The sequence below is a fragment of the Rhagoletis pomonella genome, unplaced genomic scaffold (assembly GCF_013731165.1).
Source record: "Rhagoletis pomonella isolate Grant_MI unplaced genomic scaffold, Rhpom_1.0 Rhpom_scaffold_00015, whole genome shotgun sequence".
Taxonomy (NCBI): Eukaryota; Metazoa; Arthropoda; class Insecta; order Diptera; family Tephritidae; genus Rhagoletis; species Rhagoletis pomonella.
This window is the reverse complement of record NW_023458569.1, coordinates 5,271,877-5,278,855: the sequence shown is the minus strand read 5'-3', so window position 1 is coordinate 5,278,855 and position 6,979 is coordinate 5,271,877.

The following is a 6,979-nucleotide window of genomic DNA, read 5'->3' as shown; positions in this document are numbered from 1 at the left end:
AATAGTCGGAACCAGAATGAGGAGGCGCTTTTAACCGAATGTGCTTTCCGTCAATTGCTCCTAAGTGTGCGGGAACTGCCAAAGAGATTCAAAATTGTTTGCAACATCCAACCACTCTTTTTCTTTGTAGGTGTCTATAGAATAAAACACACACATACAATATATGTAAATACTTATGTTAAAAACTATTACGCATGTCGCTGGCTTAAATTGATAAGTTTCTAAGTGCAGTTTTTCAAGTTTCATTTTCTTCAAGCACTTAATTTCCAAAAACTTCAATACAAGATTTTAATTCCTTGATGAAACGTTTTTGTATTCTTTTTGCTTATACAATTTTCATTGATTATTTTGGACTTGGCAATTTTGCGTATAACCGAATAGAAACTGCTTCTTGTATCAAAATATGTATATGTATTTATGTTTTAAGAAAAACTGAACTTAGCAACTTTTAACTCTAAGCTAGCGATATGTAGAATGGAAAAACTACAATAAGCACCTTTAAATATTCCTTCTGAAGTGTTTCAGTCAATGCATCCAAAACTTCTGGCAAAAATTTGCTTATTGTTTTTCGTGATATGTGTGATAGAAATTCCAAAGCACGAAACGAATCGCCAGTCGCTAAGTAGCGCAAAGTTATAGCTAGGCGAACTATTGCTGTAATGGCACATCTCATCCTTGTATCACTTTTTGTAATTTTAGTATCCACCTATATACATATGCATGTAAATATATACATAAATACATATGTATGTATGCTACAGGCACGTGTACGATAACCGGTTGGCCAAGTTTTGTTCATGTATTCATATGGATGTTTGGATGAGGATCCCAGGAGAAATTATGAATAAATTCCACCTTGACTATTTACATATTTAAACAATTGCACTACTTTTGCGTAAGCTGCTTTTGGGGTTGGCTTTCTTTTACGGTCGATTTTGTTTTACTTAATACGACGGAATGGGTAGGCCGACATTAATGTTTATCACATGCATACGTTGCTAAAGGATCGCACTTTTGTTTAAAAGTACTTTTATTATTTAATATTTACTAATTTTATGAAAAAACTAGCTATACACTGCCACGCTTTGCTGTGGCATTCCTGTTAAAAGGATGATAAATTATTAACGAAACAAAGCATAAGTTTCATATGAGTTTGATTTTTTAATAAGTACTTGTGTGCACACAAACTCGTCGTGCTTCCATTCTCTGCATTGATATCAAGGATATCTGGATTGCCGACACGGGAACACGCAACATCTAAGAACTAATCCGCATCTCACTCTAAACCACACTTTTCCAAAGGATAACCTTGAGCATTAGTGATTGTGATTCCGAATGTCTATCGAATTGGGAATTGCAATCTTTAAAATTGAAATGGTGTATCGGTCGGAATCGTGGGAATTCTTCACCTTTGAAAGGCCACGTAGAAATCTTTACTTACACTACGTTCTTCATCAATTTCTTAACTACGAGTAGCGTACCGTTGCGGAGTTTTACCTGATTAATATTCCGCAACGTGATAATTGGCACACCTATTTTCAATTCAGTATGTGGAGTCATCCCTGGAAGATCAATCGAGTTCAAAAATTCCGTTGGATAATTAACTGGTTCGTCTTCTTCCACAACGTTGTTTATCAACGCATATGTTATTGTTTAAGCGACTTGTGCATTTCCCGCTTAAACAAAGAACAGCGAACACACAGATGCACTTGTTTTTAAAGGGACTTCGCTCGTGTTTAATTGGGTATGCATTTTTTATGCAATTCTCAAATATCTCTTCGCTGAACTTAGTGAAGTGATAAGCCGCTGGCATTTTCAGCTATGGTCAACGCTAACCTAGCGTGGCTATCACACGGTGCTTTGAGCATTACCCACACTCCCCTCCCGGAGTAATTTTTGGCATGGTATTAAGCTACTGCTTACAAACCACACTGGGGCTCTGCACGAATGCATCCCTGGATAAATCCCAGCTCATTGCCCAGCAGGCTAAGGCAGTTAGAGTATGACTACTCCAATGGAGTCCCACAATGAATACACGGTGAAACGGTCACATCTTGCGCTACCGCTTCATCAGCCTTCCCGCATATCTCTCTCTCTCTCTCTCTTTCTCTGTCGCATATCAGGCATATGAAGGGCGTGGCTGACTTGATGTGCACCTATAAATCATACGGGCTCATTGAGCTCGATACACAAACACTCGCAAAGGTAATCCCTACCTCCTACTCGACCTCAACCCTAAACCTGGGCTCGAATCACCACATACGATATCGTATTACTCGTCACGTAAAAACAAATTTTTCAGATTATGACGTACGTGAACGAAGTCTGTCTCATTCAGCTTATACTGCCAGACGTATCACGTAATTTTCTTTCGTATGGTTTTCGATCCGTGAACGGATGTTACGATTTGAGCCCTGGTCTCCCGCTCTCCCTCAGCTAAACAGTTGTCACTTCGAATACTGGATTGAATAACATTAGTGGTGTTCACCAAAGTGAGCAAGTGGCCTGGCAGTCTGGTAAAAGAGCAGACCAGCTCAAGCAACGACTCTTGTCAATACCACTCTTATTTAGTTGATAGACATCCTTATTCTTCGCAGCAAGAATAGCTCGTTCACTGAGCCTGTAATTAATTTTCTTAATTAAGAAACATTCTTTCCATCAGTTCTCCTTTCGATGTTCTTCTTAATCTCTCATTAGCTGGCAGCTTTCCGTTCCCAATGTCCAGTACTTGTCGCGAAAATCCCTCGGCTGCAGTGTATATATGTATGTTCGTCTAGCCACAATGTTGACTATTTCAGGTAAGCATTTATCTAGTGTTAATCAAGAAATTACAGACAATGTTTGCGTAAAATCTCCTGAGGGCAATATCAATACATTACCGAATGGTTGAACGTTTCCATGCAAATCCCGCGACAATGGATCAAGGACCTCAAGCAATTTTTTATGTGCCATCGTGCACTGATCTCAAATAATTAGTTTAAATAGTTTCAGAACTGGAACGTCGCTTCCCATTCGAACGACGTAGCCAAGCCAGCGGAGCCGCTGTATTTTCATTCGCTACACTATGTCCATTTCGTTGTAAAGCTCATACAACTCATCGTTCCATCGTCTGCGGTACTCCCGTCGCCAACGCGCAGAGGCCTGTAAATCTTCCCTAAGATCTTCCTCTCCAATACTTCAAGAGCCGTCTCATCAAATGTTGTCAGTGGGCCTTATGCATAAAAAGTGAGCTTAAGCTCAGACTCAATTTTTGCATTGAAAGGGTGAGCTCAAGCTCAAGAATTTGTACTGAAAAACGAGTCGGAGCTTAAGCTCACTTTTTATGCATGAGGCCCAGTGTCTCAGCATGGGCATGATGAGTGACTTATAGAGTGTGGTTTTTATACGTCGAGAGAGAACTTTACTCCCGAATTGCCTATTCAGTCCAAAGTTGCATTTGTCGGCTAGAGTGATTCTGCATTGGATTTCCATACTGACATTATTATCGGTGTTAATGCTGGTTCCCAAGTAAACGACATTCTCTACTTTCTCGATATTACAACTGGCAACAGTAATGTGGGTGTCAAGCCGGGACTGCTCTGACTCTTTGTTTGATGACAGGATATACTTCGTCTTGTCTTCGTTGATCACCAAACCCAATCGCTTTGCTTCTTTACCCAACTTGGAAAAGGCAGGACAGACTTCGACGTTTTTGTTACCGATGATATCGATGTCATTGGTATACACCTGAAATTACACGCCCTTGTAAAAAATTGTTCCTGAGTGGTTCAGTTCTGCAGCTCTTATTATCTTCACACTTGCATCATGCGATCGTAAATGCCCATCTGAATTCGCTTTAATTTGGGAATGTTTGTTTAGGCATATAACAGGAGCTCACAATAGTAATAGTAGTCATAATCATAATAATATTATCTGATGTTATTCAAAATTTCTTTACTCGCAATATACTTAGGCCAAAAACATAGTGGAGCGGCGGGCAAAGAGCATCGAGCAAAGCGTCGATTTCAAACGCATTTGTTTCAATGGGAGAGCCATATATCTAATACTTCTATATTGATAGTAACGTATCTTCACAATGTGTTTTTATAACGCAATCAAAGGGAGACAGCCGATCAAATAAATCTTTGCTTGTGTTAGTATAAATGTAGATTTATGAACTATTACAAACAAACGACTGTCAAGTCACTCCAGGAGCGGTTTGAATTACAAATATTAAAAAAATAGAAAAATAAAGTAACCAAACATTTTTCCCTGAACGTGATTGGGGCGAGCTTTGTGGTAACCGGCGGCCCGTTTCCCTGATACGGCTCATTTTTAAGTAAATAGTATAACATACTGACGCGTGCAACACGATTCCTTTTTCCTTACTATTTTGTTCAAAAGTTAAACACAATTTTTTTTTGGCTTTAATTAAAATTTAATTTTCTAAAATATTGACGGTTACTGCACCGCTCCTAATTTTTTATTCTTTTCCAAGTCGTTTCAGTCAGTTTCTTAGGAGCAATATGAAAAATCTGACTAAGTCTCCCCTGAACGTGTGCACACGTACATGACTCTACATCCTTTTCTAGCCCATGTATTATCAGACTTTGTGTAACATAAAGCTGTCCTTTTAACTCTCGTTAGAAATGATGGACATTTTTGTTAAGTTTAATTAGTTAGGTGTAACCCCAGCATCAAATAAACGTAACTAGTTAGGCGTGATGTAAAAATCGGTTAAACCTAACTATTTAGCTATGACGTAGAAATCAGTTAAGCTTTACTAGTTAGGCAAAACGTAAAAATCAGTTAAGCCTAACTAGATATATCTGTGACTAGATGTTATTCACATATAAGAATAAAACTCGTTTCCATTTCATATACGTACATATGTACACACATTTATTATATTATAAATTTTTTACACTGTTTTGTATTTATTAAATAATTATATTAATACATATGCATGTATGTATATATATTTAAATATACTTTCATGAAGTTTTAAAAAGAACTAGAGTGCCAGTTACTGTCGAAATTCGACATTTTTCTAGTTTTAGAAGCCTTTGAGAGGATTTCTAACTTAACACGCAGCAAAAATTATACGGTACAAACTAACTAACCGGAAAATCTTCTGCTAAAACGTAACTAAATATTTTTTTTTATCTGAGAAGGTCTTTGGAGGACTTCGGCAGGACTTGGAATTGACCCGATACATTCAAGTTTATCGATAAATTTCAATGATTTGATACATATCGATAGTTCGATGAATTTCAAGAACACTAAAATTCGATAACTCAACAAAATTCGTTAACTCGACCAATTTGGATAACTGTGAAATTCGATGGCTCGATAAATTTAGATAATTCAAAAATGTAAAAACTTTGGATAGCTTTATAAATTTTTACTTTTGACATCTCCACATTTTTCTAAAACTATCTAAACATTTTGATAACTCGTTACACTCTGTTAAGACGATTAAATGCGATAAGCAGTGATAAATCGATAAGCTTATACAACCTTGTTTAGGCCTTCAGCCTAAATATTACTATTTACGCACCCCCCTAATGCCGGCATATGTACGTGCATAAGTGTCTGTGTAAACATATAATATATATTATATAGTATGCGCGGTTAATTTTAATATCCCGCCGGATAATGAACTCTCGTCAAGTTTCCCCTTGACGTCAGTTATTGTCCGGCGGTCCGATTAAAGGTCCCGTAAACTTTTTCTAATCACTTCGGTTCAGAAGATCAACGCGAGCAGACCAGCTACCAAGCCACTCCCGTCCAAAGGTATTCAAATATTGTTATTGTTACATTTATATATATATATCTATACTGAAATAAATCGACTCTTGATTGAATTTACCATTAACATCAAAATATCTTGGTTCTCTTTATTTCTTTCTATCATATTTGCACCGGAGCGTAATTCCCAATCGCCCCCATGTAATCATTTGGTCCATTCGGGGCCGTCCGACCTAACTAACCATTAAACAATGCAAGCGCCATTTTTGGGACCGTGCGATAATTGGAATACCAGCGAAATAAGAGAAATACAGTCCACCGTCTTTTTCAAAGCGAGTTTGCCATAACCAAATTGGGTCTGACATAACAACGAATTATACCAGGACACCACGTCTGCGCCACAAATTTAAAAGTTTTTCGTCACCAACCAACACTTTTCCAGCTTTCAACTTCTCATATACCGCCACAACTCATTATTGAAACCAACCAGTCGCAAGGTACGTGGTTATATTCAGTGCACTTTATCAATAAAGACATATTTTTATAAAAAAAAAAAAAATATCGTTTAATTTGCGTCAAAGCTCAAATATAAAACTACGCGAGTGCAAAGATAGCCATATAGCAGTGACTTTGTGAAAGCATCAACTTCGGGTTATCATATTCAAGTGATTCTCCACATTCGAGTGCCAACAGCTAGTGTTGGTTTAAAGTGTACACACACACACGACAGTGAAAAGTGTTATATCCATTTTAAATTTAGTTGCAACATCAGTTTTGTTTTTGATTTCCGACTTTCTTGCTATCGTCATTAGATTAAATTCACTTTTTATGTTAGTTTCACAGAAGTAGTCAATTTCTTGCACTAACCTCTTTTCACGATTCACTTGTCATTGGTTTGTGAACACATAACCTCACTTCTGCAATCTGCATGTTAATTAGCTTTGCAATTCAAAGTATTCACCGGAGTTTTTTATCGGAACTAGCACTTAATGCACGTTATTCACTTTCACAAAGTGACTTTGTTGCATCTTGGCTCTATTGCTCTTTGAGCTGCACACATTTTATTGTTTTATAAGGACGCTGCTGGTCCCTAGAAATACATATACATATACACGTATATATCTGCACAGTTGGGTGGCGAGTTTTATTTGCATACACGTATCAAAGTTACATATATCCATAAACCTTTGCTGAAAAAAAAAAATAATAATAATAAAAAATTGGAAAAGTTACGAATATTTTCATTGTG